General features: G+C 37.9%; 1 long non-coding RNA gene across 1 annotated transcript; it reads right to left on the bottom strand.

The window, feature by feature from the left end:
* Positions 1 to 18,693: 18,693 nt before the first annotated feature.
* Positions 18,694 to 19,802, bottom strand: LOC111898020 (uncharacterized). Its single transcript, XR_002852458.3, has 3 exons — positions 19,656 to 19,802; positions 19,237 to 19,366; positions 18,694 to 19,044 (listed from the first exon to the last, which is right to left on the bottom strand). It is a non-coding gene; the product is annotated as an uncharacterized LOC111898020 (long non-coding RNA).
* Between the last annotated feature and the right edge of the window lie 548 nt (positions 19,803 to 20,350).

Below are 20,350 nucleotides of genomic sequence, written 5' to 3'. Positions count from 1 at the left end.
GTAATGTAGGCTTCTAGTTTGAGATCCGAGGCTTTGAGGGACTTTGGGACACCTTTAGCCCTTAAAATGGAGTTTACTCCCCAAGTGTTCTTGGGCGGTAAACTCCCAAATCTTTGGGTTTTGTTTGTTTTCTAGTCTCAAACACACTTATATACAAGCCTAAGGTACTTACCTAACATGGGGAAAAGACTAGGTTGCATTTAAGCCACATATAGGAGTTTACTCTCCAAGAACGTTCTTGGGCGGTAAACTCCCGAATCTGACCGATTTGATATGTAATCTAAGTTATTAAGCACATAATAAGCATTATAAGACAACTAGAGAAGTGTACTCATGATTTGGGATAAAAACCCGAAGATCCGTGAGAGAGAAAATGGCATTTCTCTAGTTGGAAATGCGAATAATGACATAATTTGGTTCAGAATTCTATTTATAGTCCTGAGATATTTTGGCAGAAAAATATTTTTATTCCCGAAATGATTTCTAATATAACTGAGTGTTGGAATAACAATGTTGTACAAAACCCTAGTGCAATCACTCTCCTGATATCTCCTTAAGTGTAAATCCTGAAAACTGCTGAACTTATACCCAAAGTTTGGAATTTTGCTGAAACTGTTATAACTTCTATTGGCTTGATATGGTTTGTTCAGAATGGAAATTTTGGGTTGTCACATCATCCCCCTGTTAAAGGGAATTTCGTCCCGAAATTAGAATTTAGGCAAGGAAGTATGTACGAATGATCAAGTCGTTATGTGAACTTCCTAATCGATTGGTTCTCGTACTCCTAAGTGAAATCGGGTTCTCAGTTAGTATTCCAACGAACCTTCACTAATGGGCGACGGCGTTGCTTTGTTCGCTTGGCTACTCGGTCGAGGGTCACTACGGTCCTAATACGAAGGCAAGGATCTCGTAAATCTCGATCTCGTCGAGAAGGATTACGAAAGTCCTAATGGAAGGATATTGTTTCAAGTTCGAGACGCGAATGGGAAAGTGTACGTTACTGAGTTCGCGGAGTAGGTCTAGTTTGTGAAACGCAGGACCGATTCTGGTAAGAATCTCGGAGGTCCTAACTATATTGGATTTTAGCTTGCCACGCTTTACGAAGCGTATTAAGCTGTTCCCAGAGTGATGTTTCCTAAAGAATTTGGTCTCTCACTTGGAATTCCAAATGTTCTTCCTCTCGCTTACTTCCCAGTCAAGGGCCATCCCTTGCTGGGTCAAAGTCAAAAGGGTTCCTGAAGTTTATGGGGAGTTCCAAATGGACTACAATAGTAGGTCTGTAAGACCTAGAATTTGGCGAATTTTCCGTCGGTGACTATGGTGCCGACAAATTCCAAACGATTTTGAATAATTTGACAGAGTACTCAAGAATTTCCACAACACTAAAAGTGTGTCTCAGGAAATTTGACTCTAAATTCCAAAACTCTTGTTCAGAGAACTTTGCGGAAAGTATCTCCGAGGGTAATGTTTCTATGGGTTCTTTCTTACTACGAGGGTAGATAAGTAAGTCATTACATGGAGAAATGACGAACTGATCCCAGTAAGAAAGGCGTACTCCACTCATTTAGCTCATGAATACTATGGGCGTATTGGTCCTATCCGAGGGGTATCACTACGGACTCGAAGTGTCCGCATCGAGTTCGGAGGGTAGTCTTTAGGACATCCTTCCCTAACACTCGAACTGGTGATATTCGGATCTCAGGTCCATTTCTGAAGAAATTTTTTCCCTGTGTTTACCCAATCAATTCGTCTATGCGAGGCAGAGACAACGATTTCTAAAGAAAATCTAAATGAAGTCTTCGGTCGTCGAGGTACATAAAATGCACTCCGTCAACTTCTGGTAAGAATAAGACCGGAGCTCTCAAGGGTGAGAAGCCTGGTCTTCTAATTCTATTGTTGAGTAGTTTGTTGTGTTGTCCGGGCTGTTCCTGTATCTTCCGTAGGTGTTTAGACTATAAGGCGATCTGGTTATAAAAGTCATATTGGGTTCTAAGTTTGTTCCTATACTCCTGAACAGTCTCCGTCCTGAAGTTCATATTAGAATTCATATGTGATTCAATGATCACCATTTCATGTATACGAGTCGTATATAATTAAGACTGAAAAGGTAGTCGAATAACTGATTCTTCCTTAATCTCACATCCTATCGAGGGAAAAGAAGTTAAAGTGGAATCATCAATTCTAAACCTGTAGATCATTGATTATATATCACTCTCATGTATACATTCTTCAGTGATAGATTAACCGTATGAATCCTGGAATTGAACTTGACGTACTGCACGAGTAATACTGTGGGGATTCCTTTGGAAAGGAAAAGAACTATAAGGTACTCCTTGTATGAGTACTCCGGTGTTCTAATATGACGGCTTCGCTAAAAGACGTTTACTGAGAAAGAGATGCACGTATAGAGCTGGTATTTCGAGGATCAAATTTACTCGAGTCATATGATAAAGTCGGAAACATATGGAAACTAAAGACATTAGATTTGAACATAAGGTGTTACAGAAAAAACACAACAGTGCAACCGTTAACAGAGTTACTGCAGTTAGGATTTACTACAAGACTATTGCTGCGAACTAGGTATACTACAAAAGACAAGTATACGCAGCACGAGCATCCCTAAACGGACGGGATCTCGCAAAAGATAAGACTCTAGTTGCACTAGTTTTGGGATGGTTCATAAGTCTGTTACAATGAAACGCCTAAAGTACATTAACGGGGGTCCAGAGTAGACTCTTCTGCGGTGGTGGTTGGTAGTAGACTTTCATCTGTGCTAGCAATTTCTGCGCCTGGGCAGTTCCTTTTGTAGTGACCTACTTTGCCACAACCGTAGCAAACCTGGTTCACACTGGTGTTTGGCACTTGAGCGGCCTGAGCTGTTGGCGTCCTGTAGAAACGGGCTGTATGCCCCTTCCTGTTGCAGTGTGAGCATTGCATCTCCTTACAAGGTCCATAGTGGTGAAAACTGCATTTAATGCATTTTGGGAGAATTCCAGCATAAAGCTTGGCCGGTTTAGGGACCATTGGGATGTCCGAAGGGATGGTAGTCGGAGGTGCTGATGTCCTGGCTGTGAAGGTCGTTACCGGTGATTGTTTCTTATTCGCCCCTCGAAGCGATTTGTCCTTAGAGTTAGTGCAAGACTTTCGTTTGATACTCTTGGTCTTAGGACTCGGGGTATCGTGGTAGTTGTGGTATTGGATTGTTACTTGGATGGGAATAGTTGTTAACAATCCCGCTAACACTTGCGTTGTCAGCGTTCAGATGGTTCAGAATGGCTGACACGGCAGCCGAGACTGCAGCTTGAAAGGTAGATGCATCAATCTGAAGAGTTGGTGTTTGGTTGATGGGCTGATCGTCTTTCTTGGACGACATGATTCTGTTAAACGGAAGGAAACGAATTTGTGAGCGAAAATGGTTGAACCTAGACGTAGTTTGATCGCTCATGAAAAGAATAGAAGTATGTTCTCTAAAGTTCGATCTACATCCCTATGATGTAGTCCTAGTATGGAATGGAAGTATGTTCAGGAAGGTTTGACCTACATCCCTATGATGCAGTCCTAGCAAAGATCGGAAGTAAGTTCATGCAATGGTCTCAAGATGTTTGTCGTTCTAGCTGAGGTATCAATGGTTGGCGAATAACGTGATCCAACCATTAGAAGAGACTCGGAGATGTCTCCGGAGTCAAATTGCTATAGTCCAATGACTTGAATAGAGCATGTTTCAAATAGACTCTAATGAATGTATGATAAGAGTATTCGAATAAAGAACGACACAGAAGTTAGTCGACTGTCAATATCTTTGATATTTATGACGTATAGGTTCGGGAAAATGACCTTGTAAAAGGTCTTACATCATAACCAGAGAAGATGGTTCCTTACAGTAAAAAGACCTAACTAAAGTATTTACAGTACAAGATAGTTTCATAGAAAATGCCACATCGGGCATAGACAGGAACACGATTCCTTTCTAACAAGGAATATAAAGTAACGCATCTACTACTGGCGACGGTCATCCCTCTGGTGAACTCTCAGTTCAGCCAGTTGGCGTTCCACATCAAGTAGGTGTCTTTCGTACACACTCTGGCGTACCTGAAGTTCCATGACTTCGGCTCGTGATTCAGCCAGTGCTTGCAGCAGGGTTTCATGGTCTCTATCAGACCTCTCACGAGCATGTTCAAGGTGACTGGTGCGAAGCATATGCATTCCTCCATTTGTATCAACTTTTGCGATATGTTGTAGGGCTGTCCTGCCCTGAATTTTGTTTCGGGCAACTCTTCGGATCAGAATTGGCATGATTTTGTCTGCTGAGCCCCCATTGCTCAGGTCATAGAAGCTTCGCTCACCATTAAATGGCATGGGCTGATCTTGTTCTTGGCTCTATGTTTCCAAACATTCCACTCACTCATGCGTCGAGCCATGAAAAGTCGGACGAGGGTTAGGAATCGGAAAGGGAGCTGCCTGAGGTAGGTTCTCAACCTCGGGTTCGGAGATGGCGTCGTCTGAAAGGTCTTCAGCATGGTGATCATTCAGAGGGATTGGATGATCATTAACTGGCTCTTCTCCAAACCATCCAGCAATAATCGCGTTTGGAAGGAACAGGTCGTCGTGGGGATGGAATCCAGCCATGTTATCTACGCGAGAATTTGGGGTAAGAAAATAATTATTAGACGAACTATCTAGATAATTAAATAGGAAATCTTCATTAGTTCCATCGCTATTTGTAAAGTGCATACCAGTTATATGTAATCAACACAGGATAGGCCTTCGAATAAGTGACCTCAACTCCAAATTCACAAGGAATAGGGGTAAAGCAAATATTTCACCGATTCTAAGTCTTCTAAGTCTATAACATCCTAGTTACATATAACTTTAGCGTATCCACTTAGCAATTATCAACTTAGGAATGAAGATTCCATTTTAGTTCTCAAGTATAAAGTACTTATAGTAACACAAAACACCCCTATGGTATTTTAGACTTAGGTTCTATTATAATGTTCTCATTGTGGTGATGTTGGTAAGTTTTTAGACTTGTTGCCATATCACAACCATTGCTGGGCATGTGCTAATCACTCCTCGGAACAGCATAGTTGATCAAGCTATGCCACTCCCAAGACTGACCATACATCCCCGAGCTTACCTGTGATATTCAACAATCGTAATACTTTTGTTCTTGTCATTCTGACACTGATTTTAGTATGAATTCAGGCACATATACTTTGTTAAATATTTTATTATTTAAAAGTATATTCTCTTAGACAGAGTGTTTTAATCCCTATGTACTTATAGTTAGTATATCTTTTATGGGTTGATATACTTAATTCACTATAAACAATGCTCTGATACCAATCTGTCACACCCCAAAACCACGAACGGCAGAAACGTTCAGGGGTGGAGGACGTCATGTACAGTATCACAATAGTGTAATATAATAAACAAGCAACAACATCATCCATTGCATTATAAGTAAAGTTTTAATACATGAGTCTTATTTCATAATGTACAACAATTATGTGAATAATCAAAATAAGGCGAGTTTTGTCTGTGCTCCATCTTCTCAAAAATCTGGCCATCGCACCTGTCTAACTGATGACCTGAGAATACAAGTTATTTTAAAAGCGAGTATCAGCTTTAAAGCTGGTGAATTCATAAGTATTTAAGTGTCATTGTCTGGCTTATGAAAATCTATTATGAAGGCCATGTAAACCTTTAATGAAAGTGTTGCTGTGAGTATGAAAAACCCTAGAAAATCCCTTGTTGTCTATAAGTATGAAATGTAGTCTTCTACCAAGACCCGAATGTTTTGTTATGATAATGTAGTCTTCTACCAAGACCTGAATGTTTTGTTATGATAATGTAGTCTTCTACCAAGACCCGAATGTTTTGTTATGATAATGTAGTCTTCTACCAAGACTCGAATGTTTTGTTATAATAATGTAGTCTTCTACCAAGACCCGAATGTTTTGTAAGTAAAATGATAGTTTTTCCTTCAATTATTTAGTACTAAAGTACTTAGTCTAACTCATCGTTTATGTGAAAGTATCACAAAATAAAGTAAACAGGAAAATGTACTACTGTAAGTGTTGTCACTGGGTACTAGGACTAACACAACATCGCATTAAGCGAAAGGTATAACCTAATGAACATCCGAAGATTGTCCAGAACAAGTATTAATGTAAGTTTCATCGCTGGGCACTAGGAGTAACACAACATCGCAATAAGCGAAAGATATAACCTAATGAACAATCGAAGATTGTCCACTTGTCCTCTATAGGAGCAGCAGGTGGGTGGAGGGGTTAGTCCCCGATTATCGATCTACCTAGTATAAGTAGTAACCTTAGACCTCCGTAGATGGTCATCGACCACTGGTGTTAATATGATGGGATTCGGAATGGTTAGTCCCGCTGAGTTATCGATCTACCTAGTATAAGTAGTAACCATAGACCTCCATAGATGGTCATCGACCACTGGTGTTAATCAGATGGGATTCGGAATGGTTAGTCCCGCCGAGTTATCGATCTACCTAGTATAAGTAGTAACCATAGACCTCCGTAGATGGTCATCGACCACAGGTGTTAATTAGATGGGATTCGGAATGGTTAGTCCCGCCGAGTTATCGATCTACCTAGTATAAGTAGTAACCATAGACCTCCATAGATGGTCATCGACCATTGGTGTAAATCAGATGGGATTCGGAATGGTTAGTCCCGCCGAGTTATCGATCTACCTAGTATAAGTAGTAACCATAAACCTCCGTAGATGGTCATCGACCACTGGTGTTAATCAAATGGGATTCGGAATGGTTAGTCCCGCCAAGTTATCCCATTGAACCAGGATAGGAAATATAATTTACACAGATAGTACTAATAAATCATCCTCGTAGTTCTAAGTACAAGTATCCAGGTAAGTGAAAACAGGATAATGCACCTATGTAAAAGTGTTCCTGTATGGTATTCATGTAAGTGTGTTCATGTAACAGGTAAGTATATGTAAACATATTCATGTATCATGTATTCCTAAGTACGTGTACACATGTATCATGTAAGGTATTAGTATAGACTCATGAATGAACTGACTCTTGTGTGATTCCTTGTAGTAGTAATAATGTTTTGTTTCTTCTAACTATCCCTATGATAATTAACTGGAAAGTAAGTGATTGTTCAAGTAAATTTATGCACCCTCGATACACCAGGGTGTGGGAAACTTAACGAATGATGAAAACTATAATCTGTAACATATAAATGAACATATGCGCATAAGTATAGTTTGATACAAGAAGGTAAAATAATGGTTTTGCAAGATATCTAGGAGTTTTGAGCAATAATTATGAATGACTTGATGTCATTTTAATAAACATTTCAAAACTAATACTTTTGTTATCAAGGTATTTTAAGATAGACAACCACTTCATGTGTCACCTTTTGAAATATGTGAAATCTACTGAGTGAAAACACAGTTACAAAATACGTAAGATTGATTTAATAACATACTGTTTTCTACTTGTATTCCCCCCCCCCCCCCCCCCCCGTTAAAACATTTAAAATCATTTAAAACATTGATTAAGGGGTATGAACTCACCTGTTGTTGGTAGTTCGGATGAACTGGACGGCGTAGGATTGCTAGGTGTCAAGTGAGGACTTGTACACACACTACGATCCTAATGAACATATATTCACACATATATGCACTCAATTAGTCTCAAATCACTAATAAATAATGTTAAGACATCCTAGACAAAATAAACACTTTATATAAGTGGTTTAAGCCCTTAGGGTTGCATCTAAGCTATTGTGGGACAAGGCACTTGTGTTTAGGGTTCCAAAGAACCCCATATATGAGTTTACTCCTCATATACCATCACACATGGAGTTTACGGTTGTAAACTCTTGATTTTACGGCCGTAAACTCCCAACCATGGGTGTTTGGTGTGTTTTGAAGTTCCCAATGATTCCTAGAATTATTCCAACTTGGTGGTTAAATTCTTGGAAGGGTTTAAGGTCTAGAAACACTCCATTTAGGAGTTTACGACCCTATGGCCATTTCCCTTAGAGTTTGCGGCCGTAAACTCTTAATTATGGGTGTTTTTGATGCTTTCAAGTCTCTTGCTCATGTGGTATAGGTTCTAGGCAATTGTTCAAGGCTTTAGGAGGAATTATGGCACCATTTGGCACCATTTATTGGAGTTCATGGCCCTAGAACCTTTTGGGCCGTGAACTCTCTTTCTCCCTTGAATATTAATTGATTTGGTGGTCTAAACATGTAATGTAGGCTTCTAGTTTGAGATCCGAGGCTTTGAGGGACTTTGGGACACCTTTAGCCCTTAAAATGGAGTTTACTCCCCAAGTGTTCTTGGGCGGTAAACTCCCGAATCTTTGGGTTTTGTTTGTTTTCTAGTCTCAAACACACTTATATACAAGCCTAAGGTACTTACCTAACATGGAGAAAAGACTAGGTAGCATTTAAGCCACATATAGGAGTTTACTCTCCAAGAACGTTCTTGGGCAGTAAACTCCCTAATCTCACCGATTTGATATGTAATCTAAGTTACTAAGCACATAATAAGCATTATAAGACAACTAGAGAAGTGTACTCACGATTTGGGATAAAAACCCGAAGATCCGTGAGAGAGAAAATGGCTTTTCTCTAGTTGGAAATGCGAATAATGACATAATTTGGTTCAGAATTCTATTTATAGTCCTGAGATATTTTGGCAGAAAAATAATTTTATTCCCGAAATGATTTCTAATATAACCGAGTGTTGGAATAACAGTGTTGCACAAAACCCTAGTGCAATCACTCTCCTGATATCTCCTTAAGTGTAAATCCTGAAAACTGCCAAACTTATACCCAAAGTTTGGAATTTTGCTGAAACTGTTATAACTTCTATTGGCTTGATATGGTTTGTTCAGAATGGAAATTTCGGGTTGTCACACTAAGGCTAGGACCCAACACGATATCCTACGACTCAGGAGAGGGATGCTGTAACCCAAATTGCAGAACATTTGAAGGTAAGTGAATGACGATTCACAAATTTCCACCATGAAAAACGAAAAAGAAAATTAAGTTTTAAATCTATGAAAACTCCTAGATCCTTTGAGATTCATTGAACATTTCAATGGCATGTTTAAATCTTGATATGGCGCTCTAGTTTGTGACTGGGATGCCGAGGATCACAAAGCGGGTGTGAATAACCATGCAAACTTACATGGTGCCCTCACATGTTACAGTCACCTATTCGATGTGCCGGTAAACCACACACGCTCCACCGAACTATGACAAACATTGAGTCACCCTTTGCTACCTTTGCTTAGAACCATTTAATGTGCCAGTAAACCACACACGCTCCACTAACGTCTTTGCAAGGGCACAAAGTGTAATTTCATGGAATTGCATCAATTCACTTTTTCCTAAGTAACTAAGATTGGGAATATGTAAAACATTTAGTTACTTTTTTATATCATGATACTTATAATGAAAGGTTTTATCCCATCCTACCCGTTCGGCTAACGACCCTCCACTAGTCAAGAGTGCGGTGGGTAAGAGTGGATACCCATTCAATCGCCATTTTATAGGCAATTTCTTTAAACACCCCTTATAGACCAGCTTCATGAATGAGGCCGACTAACGGTAAGACTGACTTTTACTCATACATATATATAATGTTAGACTTTTAATGTTATATATATATATATATATATATATATATATATATATATATATATATAGTATAGGGTGTATTTTACACTTTTAAAATATTATGTGGTCAAATTTAACAATTATACTTTTAATTCAATTAAATTTTAAACCAAAAACTTTATGGATTTATTAAACCTCTTTTAATTATACACCTTAATTAATTAATAAAACCATAAGGGTGTGATTTGAACCTTTTCCAAACAATACTAGGGTTTTAGAATTTAACATTCCTAATTAAACTTTTAATCAACTTTTAAATTCCAAAACTTGAGGGCAAGTTTTGAAACATTTCAAAACATTAGGGTTTAGAATTTAAATATACATCAACATTAAACTATTAATCAAAATTTAAATTCCAAAACTTGAGGGCAAGTTTTGAAAACTTTTTCAAAACATTAGGGTTTCAACTATTTAAATTTCAAAACAACAAAACTTTGAGTTCTAATTTAAACTATAAAACCTAAAGGGATTAATTTGAAACTATTCCAAACTTTGTCAAGAATATTCTATATCACATAATTCAAATAATGCAATTAACTATAATTGGTGGTTATCTAATTAGATCTAGTTCAAATTCTTCCAAGATAATGATCAAATAATTTCCATAACTTAACATATATCAAATAAGGTAACAATTATCTAATTAGATGACCAAAATCTTTTATTTTTGACAAGGATAATCATAAGGGATTAACAAAATTCGAATTTTATTAAGTTTAAACAATTATGGCAATTATCCTAAGTCAAAATAGGTAAAAATCCCGAAAATCCGCCTGTCTGACAGCTAAACTCGCCGAGTCCCCTTATGGACTCGCCGAGTAGGGGCCTACTCGTCGAGTCCACAATGGGACTCGCCGAGTACATCAGGAAGGAGACAAAAAAATGATTTTTTCAAGGATGAACAAATATCAAGGCATCAATACAATAGAAACCAATCAAGGCTCTGATACCACTGATGGGTTTTGGTCCTAAGAACATCCTATGTGCTCATACAAACCCTAATGCTTGGATCTAGGTTTCTCTATTGTACATGCAAGTTATCCAAGACTATAAACCCTAATTCTATCATTCAAGTAATCATATTAACATGAGAATAGGTTTAAGATGTTACCTTGATTGTTATGTAGCAATAACAATCCCAAATCTCCTTGTATTGACTTTAGAAAGCTTAGAGTCACAATTGTCACTCCTCTAATGGTTCACAAACACCATAAGCAAGAGGATGGAGGATGCCCAAAAACGTGTTCTAACCCTAGAGGAGTCTTAGCCCCGTTTTTGGTCATAAGGGATCTCTTTATATAGGAGGCAATTAGGGTTATCTAACAAGGAAACCCTAATTTGGATGCTTAAGCCCTAAGCAACCCATGGAGCCCTTTCCTTAAGACCTTGGACGATTTCATATGGGCTTCCCCCATAGAATTCGTCCACCTTATAATAAAAGGCAATCCATGGCCCAAATTGCAATTATCTTATAATTATAATTCCAATCCCTTAAGTTTAATTAATCTCTTTTAGTACAAAACTAATTACCAATTAATTATTGACTGATATTAATTAAACAATATGATTTCTCCTTTAATATATTATTTTCATAATATATTAATAAATCATATTTAATCCTTTCTCTCCATAATTCATCCTGTCAAGTTGCTTTGGTGAAGGCAACCCAAAAGGACCATGCACCATCGGGTCAAGTACATACCAAAATAGTTATGGACTTAGACACTAATCCAACACTTATTACATCAACCACCAATGTGGCGGCCAATACAGTTTGCCGTCTATGTGGTAAGATTGGGCACTTGAAAAGAGACTGCCCAACTGATGGAAACGACAAGGACACAGGAGGAGTCTGACTCTACCTGCTTAGAGAGAAGCATCAAGGAACCCGGTAGATTTTGGTACGTCTCTCAATCTTAGATAACTAACCGAAAACATTAAAAGACTAATTCTAAATGTAATTATCTCCCCATTAAGGCGACAGTTGCAGCACTGTTATAAAATTTAAAATTTCATCAGGTAAAACTATAATGGCTAGATATATACGTTACGAACATGTATAATTGAGATGGATAGACCTAGAGTGAGCGAATGCCGCCTCATTTCCTGTTCCTTGTTTGGTTGTGGATTTAGGATGGGGTCGCTCAGTCAACAGTCCTCCCCACCTTAACTATACATGACTAGTATATGTTTGGCGATTATAGAAATGCCTAGTGAGAATCCATTCATGAAAAGGTACTCTACTAAGAAACACTCATGACCCTCTATAGTTCCGCGTCGACTCTATCGGTCCAAGTATCCACGACAGTGATACACGGGACGAAACCCGAGACGCCTAGAACTGGTTTGCCCGTTCGGCACAGGACTCTATCGAACCTCATTCTATATCATGTCGAAGTGTGCCAACTTCGACACCTCTATTAATCATGGTTCGACTTCGTGGAACCATGTGTAAATCCTTAGTGCTGTGTAAAAAGAATTTTCTCCATAGCCATTTCGGCAAATAAAGGTTCTTCCGAACCTAAACAAAATAAAAATAATAAAGACTAATACTATCCGTCAGTCATCACTCTTATTTCAAACCGTCCGAAGTACCCAGGAGAAGGTACCGCGCACTATTAACCAACCCCTCTTAGACAGAAAGAAACCGAGGCGAAAGACACTGCAGGCATTCCAGAAGGCGATAACCACCCGAAACAGACTCCGTAGATCCCCCAAAAAGACCCTTCGCACCTCGCAATCAGGTTCGTGAATCAAGAGGATAGAACTCATGGGACTGACCACTATAACTAATTATATGCATAAGAGTGGTATATAATTGAGATGAAAAAGATTTAAGATGTGTGCTTCCTCCCTAGTCCTTGTTCCTCGTTGGGTTGTGGGTCTGGGGTGGAGTTGCACAACTGAACATCCTGCCGACCTCAATTATATACGGCTTGCATATACCAAGTATTCGTGGTTAAGCCAAGTATGAGCTCTACCATGAACCTCATAGTAAAACCCTTCATGCTATCCCACGGAATGGGAGATAGAGTCAAGAGAACCACGGTGGGTTGAGCTACTATAATGACCACAAATCCGAAATTTGTTGTCATCCCGGTTAAGCCAACATAGTAGCTAACATCCTCGGTTGGTAAAGAAATCTGAGTCGTAAGAGTCAAGGACATTGACTACGACCATCCACTCCCGCTTAATCCCACGAATTGAGCATCTCAGCGGATATCCTAGAACCCTGGAAACTGCGATAAGTTAAACTCTGAGAAGATTGGATGAGAAGATTTGAAGTTCCGAGTGGTGGAACCCTATACTCACTAAATTAGACCTAGACTGAGAAAACTCATAACCTTCGGGAGAGTAGTTGTAGAGGATGTTCGCACTACCCAGGCACTTCGTCCACCCCGTTACCGGCGAGTAGTGCCTAGGACCCTCCGCCCTCTCGCGTGGAGGAAATCACCGTCGCCCTGTAGACGATAGACTGCATTCTCCGAAGTGAACACTAGAATACCAAGAAACACAGGATAACCTCCACAACCAAGAATACTTGAACAAGGTGCGAGAGTAGGTTGCGTTAAGTCTTATAACCCAGATCCCGAAGAGATTATAGGGTTGACACCAGTCTAGGTGTTAATCGATGGGTTATAGAAGATCACGCACTTTCTGCAACTGAAATAAACCAACGCCTTAGAGAACAGGGCATATGTAAGAGATTCATTGGACTACTAGGTGTTCCACGAATACTATCTCACACAGAAGTAGTAGAACCACCTCCCGAGATAGTCCAACACTCGTCTGGTGAAACCCTATCTCCCCGACCCTGAGGGTTTCTGTTAGAAATATCTCAAGAATCAAAAGTGCAAGTTCATTTTGCACAAGATTGAGATAGACACTCTACAACAAATAAATACCCGTAGACACGTAATCCATCCGATGATCTAGAAAACCTCGGAGAGCCAATCAACAGGAACACGAATCCAAGGACAAGCCGAGCTTTCTAAGAACCAACCAGAAGGACTACACTCCAAGTATGAAATAACGGTTGGAACTTCGGAATGGCGATCACGCCAGTGATGATCTCGCCATAGAAGTACACTATGCTCTAGGTACTGAAAAGCTCTACCCTTCCGAGAGCTTAGGACCATCCGAGATTCTTTACGAAGGTGGGTCCAACCCTCGTCAGACTACTACTAGTTTTGGAAATTCCACAAGCTTCACCCCAGATCAATCCACTTCTTAGACTTGATAAGTGTGTGCCCGACATCTCTCTTTGTATACCAGTCGTCTTGATAGAAACCATTTTAGAACCCTAACTTCGTAGACAAACCTGTAGGAATCGCTAACGGCACGAGACGGAATCCGCATCCCATAAGTGAAGGTTTATTAGAACGCCAAGCAAAGGCCAGAGCTCACTTGGTAGTGCGAGGACCAACCAAATAGGAAGTACCCTCATACCTCTACTCGATCATTAATACCTACTTCCTTGCCTAAAACTGAATTTTGGGACGAAATTCCCTATAACGGGGGATGATGTGACAACCCAAAAATTTCCGTTACTTTTAACGTCGAAATTAACGTCGAAATTAATAACGTCAAAAATTAGCCAAATTTTTCCCGAAAATATTTTTGACCGGAATTAAACCCATTGGAATATTTTAAATAATATTCATTTAGCGAACCAAAATTTAGGCGGTATAATTTTAAAATTTGTCGTGATTAAGATAGTGGTGACAAACCCCGTTCGCGGTTGGTGTCAGGAGAACCCCAGCCAGGCCATAAGCTCCACCCTATATAAGAGTTGAGTGGGATTCACTCCAACCTTTTTCCCCACCTTAGACACACACACTCTCTCTCTCTCTACTTTCTCTCTCTACAAAACAGGTTTTGGTCAAAAATCGCCCCTCCGAGCCTCAAATCGGTAAGTAAACCTTCCTAGCATGTTATCTAACTTATCTAGCTTGCAAATTCGTGACTTAATCATCCAAAAAACCCAAGAACATGATTTTACGGTCTTGGGAGCCTCCCAAAACTGTAAACCCCTTGGAAGAGGGTTTAATGCTCAAAAACCCTTCCCAAACACTTCTCATGCTTAGCAATGGCTTAGAGGCTTACCCGAAAGGACTTAGAACACCAAAATCAGACCAAATGAGGAGTAAACATGAGTTTACAGTCTAAGGATGTTCTTAGACCGTAAACCCATATTCTTAGACAATAAACACCTTTTAAGGTGTTAAAATACCCCTCAAACACCTCCAAAAGCTTCCATGAGTGCTTAGAGCCTTGTAATCCTTCGTTTGATGCACCAAAACATAGGATTCATGGAAAAAATGAGTTTACTGCTGTAAACTCATGTGTTTAAGGTAGTAAACTCCCCAAGAACGTCTTCTTAGACCGTAAACACCCTTCCAAGGTGTTTAAGTGCCCAAAACACCTTCATATGCTCATAAAAGTGGCTAAAACCTTACATGCATGAGTTAGAACCACCAAACAACAAAAGAAATTGCCAAACATGAGTTTACGGCCGTAAACTCATGTGTTTACGGCCTTAAACCCCTCAAGGAGTGGTCATGGACCGTAAACCCCTCAAATGGTCCATTTTGAAGCCTTAAACCCTTCATAAGCCCTAGAATTGAACCTAGCTTAATCATACAAGTGTTATAAGACCTTAATGCATCAAAGAACACACCATCCATGAGCTTACGGCCGTAAACTCATGGGGATAAGGTCTTAGGGCCGTAACCTCTATAAAGAGTTTACTCTTTAAGAGTAAACTCCCTATCTAGGCCATACACACCCTTAGATGTTATCTGGGACACTCCTAGCACTTGAATCAAAGTGTTTTCCGCATTTTAGGATGCTTATACGTGTTTAATTGGTATTATATTTACTAATTGTATGTAAACATATGTCATCATATGTTAATAGGTCACTAAGTGTGTTCAAGTCTTTACTTGACACCGAGCGCCCAACCGGCACCTTCGTCGGATCCACTTACAACAGGTGAGTTCATACCCCTGAATTAACATTTTAAATGTTTTTACATGCTTTTATGGGGGGGAATACAAGTTAAAACAAGCCAGTTATCATATCAATCACATGTGATTGATAACCCGCATGCACAACGATTTTCTACACTGTCAGCTGTTTTACAAGTATGATATTAATGGTTTTCCAAAACGTTTTTACTTGTTTAAGTCTTTTCTCAAATAATTTCTCATGTTGTTTTAAACCAAAGTTTTCTCTACCTATATTTTTTTTATCAAGATTACAGTCAAAGCATGTTTATGAAAGGTTTTCAAACTTATTTTACAAAGGAATACCAAGTCATGATTTTCTTACGTATAAAGGTTTTCCAAAGTTTTCATCATGGATTTTTTTCCATGTTTTTCTAATTCTACTTCGTTAGATACTACTACTTGTTTATGCCTCTACTCCGTTAAATACTCCTACTTAGTTGAACGCTACTACTTTATTAAACGCTTCTACTTCGTGGAACGCTCCTACTTGGTTAATGCTACTACTTCGTAAACGCTCCTACTGGATTAATGCTACTACTTCTTAAACGCTCCTACTTTGTTAATGCTACTACTTCGTAAACGCTCCTACTTTGTTAATGCTACTACTTCGTAAACGCTCCTACTTTGTTAATGCTACTACTTCGTAAACACTTCTACTTTATTGACGCTTCTACTTCGTGAAACGCTCCTACTTTGTTAACGCTTCTACTTAGTTAAATGTATGTCCGTACATGTATAGTTATATAAATAATGTTTAAAGGACTTAGGAAGGCTAGCTCGCCCTAATTCCTTTTCCTCGTTTGGATGTGGTCTGGTGGGATCGGATATCCATCCGAAGGTCATTTAATCATTAATTATATATCATGTATACATGTATAGACATGAAGGTTTACATCGGTCCATTCAGTTGTGAGTCTCTATCACTAGTCCAGTATTTTACATCAGAACTCACTATACGAGATGCATCTTTAGGACACGGCCTTCTCCGTTGTCTAGTTGGTAACCAGAGTCTCTTGTAAGGAGAGCAGGCATTGTGTGTATAGATCTATACGGGATTGACACCCCCACACTCTGACAGCTAGCTACAGTCCACGGCCTACCAAGCTAAGGGGTGAAAAATGTCACATTATTTTTGACCACTCTCTGTTTTAGACCTTGCTAGACGTATCATTCAATTGATATTGTCTAGGGTATGTGTCGCTCTGTTTTAGACCTTGCTAGACGTATCATTCAATTGATACTGTCTGGGGTTTGTGACTCTCTGTTTTAGACCTTGCTAGACGTATCATTCAATTGATATTGTCTGGGGTCTGTGTCGCTCTGTTTTAGACCTTGCTAGACGTATCATTCAATTGATATTGTCTAGGGTCTGTGTCTCTCTGTTTTAGACCTTGCTAGACGTATCATTTGTTTGATACCGTCTGGGGTCTGTATCTCCTTTTGCTGGACTGAGCTAGGCGTGTCGTTCATTCGATACTCTCCTGGAGTCTATGATTTCTTTTGCCTTAGTCAACAGTATTCTCTGTTGAGGCATATGTTATTTTCCCTAATACTCTCCTACTTTCTTTAAAATCGAATACCGTATTTTGGTAATGATAGTGTTTAAGGGAAAAATTACTTTTTACAACATAACTCTGTCAAGTCTTGGTAGAAGACAACTTTTATTTAGAAAATATAGGATTTTCTGGAAAGGACGCTAATACATTGTAAACTCTAAACTACTACTTATCATAAAGTTATTTTGAATAAAAACCTTACTTACACAAATGACACTAAATACTTATGAACTCACCAGCATTTATAAAAATGCTGATACTCGCTTTCAAAATAACTTGTATTTTCAGGTCAGCAAAAGACAGGTACATCCCAAGAGCTTTTGGTGAAGACAGTTTAGTACCAAGCTGCACCTATACTACTACTTGTATTACTTTTATGTTTCTATGTAATGTAAACCATGTAAAAGTATTACTATTAATGCAATGGTTGTTGTACTTTGATTACTATACTGCATATGTAGTGATACTTGACATGACGTCATCCACCCCAGAACGTTTCCGCCGTTCCGGTTTTGGGGTGTGACATTTTGCCTTATAAAAATATCAAATTTTGCGATTTTATATCCTTTCCAAATTCAAACATACCCTTTTGTAATAATCTATCTTTTATATGGTGAAACTGATAAAACTAAAAAGGCAACAAATAATGCTTTGTTCTCACCATTTGAAGGTGATGATGATGAATCAGCAACAATCGCATCATAAAACTCACTAGCAACTTATGCATACTCAAATTTGCTAAACGGTAGTCACAACTTACGAGTGTATGTTGCTATTTATTACATATAATCCATTATGTAAAGACAACAATATACATAGTATTTTCAATTTTCAAACTGAAATGAAATTAGAATACCTTAACAAAAAACTTCCTTTTCTCCATCATTTAAAAAAGATCGAGGAATATCCAAGCATACCTAAAGTATGCTTCTTGTGAAATATAAATCAAATACATTTTTGTGACAACAACCCATCAGGAAGAAATGCATGGGAAAGTTGAACACAAAAAATAACATGAGTAAATTTTACAAGCATTTGACTTTAATAAATCCTCACACGAAGCTGTCGTTAGAAAAATATGTCAATTCGTTTTTATGACTAAATACCAATTATCAAAATAACATATATATATATATATATATATATATATATATATATATATATATATATATATATATATATATATATATATATATATATATATATATATATATATATATATATCAAAATAGTACTTACGAATCATATGAATAAAGAAAACAATTTATAATATAATAACTATTAAAGCACACAATTAACTTTGCCTTTTTGAATAATTAAAATTTAGAGCTAATTTGAGAAATAAAATGACCTTTCGAATCAAATGTGAGGGAGCCATGCCACGATTCTTGACAAAGATCACCACCATTTGATTCCCATCCCTCGAGATGTGGTTGAGTATTAAAATACCTATACATTCCTTGTAAAACTCTAACTATTAATATTACATAAAAAGTATTAGATACGGTGCTTTGATCAAGATTAATTCCTAGGTTGCTAAGTAGTTCTTGCAATGTGGTATTGTAGGGCATGCATTACATAGATACATCAAACAAATTTAAAGTAGAACAAAGAAAAGATATTGGATATTAGCTGAATTAGAAAAAGGAAATTATTCATGGAAATTAGATTAAGAAATTAATAACAATATAATCGGTTTTGATTAGTACCATTTGCAGCTCAATTCAAGTTTAATGATATCCACTTTAACTGAACTCCTCTTATGGTGCTTAAAGAGGCATTCCCTGTATTTTTATTAGGATAAACATAAGCAATCAATTGTGAGAAGTAAATCATATATAACTAATTGATACATCAAAAAGATAAACATAAAAATGAAATTAAAGTACTTGTGTGTATGAGAAGTGGAATTCAGTCACAGTTCAAGAACCAAAGTTCATTCCACATATTCATAAAGAAAAGCCACAATCACATACCATTTAGGTTTCTTCATAATGAAGAGTTAAACGTATAGCTTTTCATCCTATTACCGCTTCTGGTTCTAGCCATCATTCTTCTTGTTTCCTTATCACCAAACCTTGTTTCAACATATTCACCTTACGAACCCTACAGGGGTAAATATGAGCAGTCACTATTTATCGATGTTCCTAGGGGAATATCAGGTGTAATTAAAGCAATTAGAGAATGTTTAACTATAAAAAATTCAAAAGAAGATCGAAAACAGAATAACCTCTACACAAGGGAAAATAATAATTAATGAAGCCACAATCGTGAACCTCTTTTTGAGGTATATTAGAACTTTCTTCATCAAAACTAAAAGGTACAGAAAAAAACGTAGCCGATTATAGTATGATGTATAGGAAAAAAAATCATTAAAATCAAACCCCAACCGTACCTCGACTCGACGGATCTGCCTTCATAACTTCGAGGTAACGTTGGATGTCAGATGGAACTCTAAGATGAAGAGTAACGATGGGGAGGCAATTATGGTGGTAGGTTTAGCAGAAGATAGAGAAGCCAGGGTTTTGATGATTTGAGGAGATATGAGGAGAAACAAAGAATGTGTTTGGGATTACTTTTTAAAATGAATTTTTGGACTTTTGGCCTCTTCAAAAAGCTAAAAGTTTAAAAAGGTGTTTAGCTATTCTATAAGTTCTTTTAGAATGACTTTTTTCCAAAAAGAAAATGGAGTTGTTTTAAAATCCAAGAATATGTGACATTTGGTGACTTTTGGTTTTTTGCTCTTTGCCTTCCTCAAAAGTTATCCAAACACATTTTAAAAACATCTTTTGGAAAAAGTTATAAGTTAAAAAGTCATTTTGTTAAAAAGGACTTTTTAGGTTAAAAACAATCCTAAACACCCCCAAAGAATCCTAATTGATTAGGAATAGAAATAATGAGAAGATGAGAATAAAATAGAAGGTGGAACTCGGAGGTTAAGGGAGGAGTGTTGCAGAAGCGGAAGAGAGAAGGTAATAGATTATGGAAAACTCAAGAAATTAGCCTGTGAGATCAGGAGATTTGCCGATTTAAAATTTTAAATTGCAAAAAAATTAGGAAGAAATTGAATAATGAATATGCGGGATTTAG

This window comes from Lactuca sativa, chromosome 5, assembly GCF_002870075.4.
Source record: "Lactuca sativa cultivar Salinas chromosome 5, Lsat_Salinas_v11, whole genome shotgun sequence".
Classification (NCBI taxonomy): domain Eukaryota; kingdom Viridiplantae; phylum Streptophyta; class Magnoliopsida; order Asterales; family Asteraceae; genus Lactuca; species Lactuca sativa.
The sequence above is the reverse complement of the archived record's forward strand: the minus strand, read 5'-3'. Positions and strand labels throughout refer to the sequence as shown.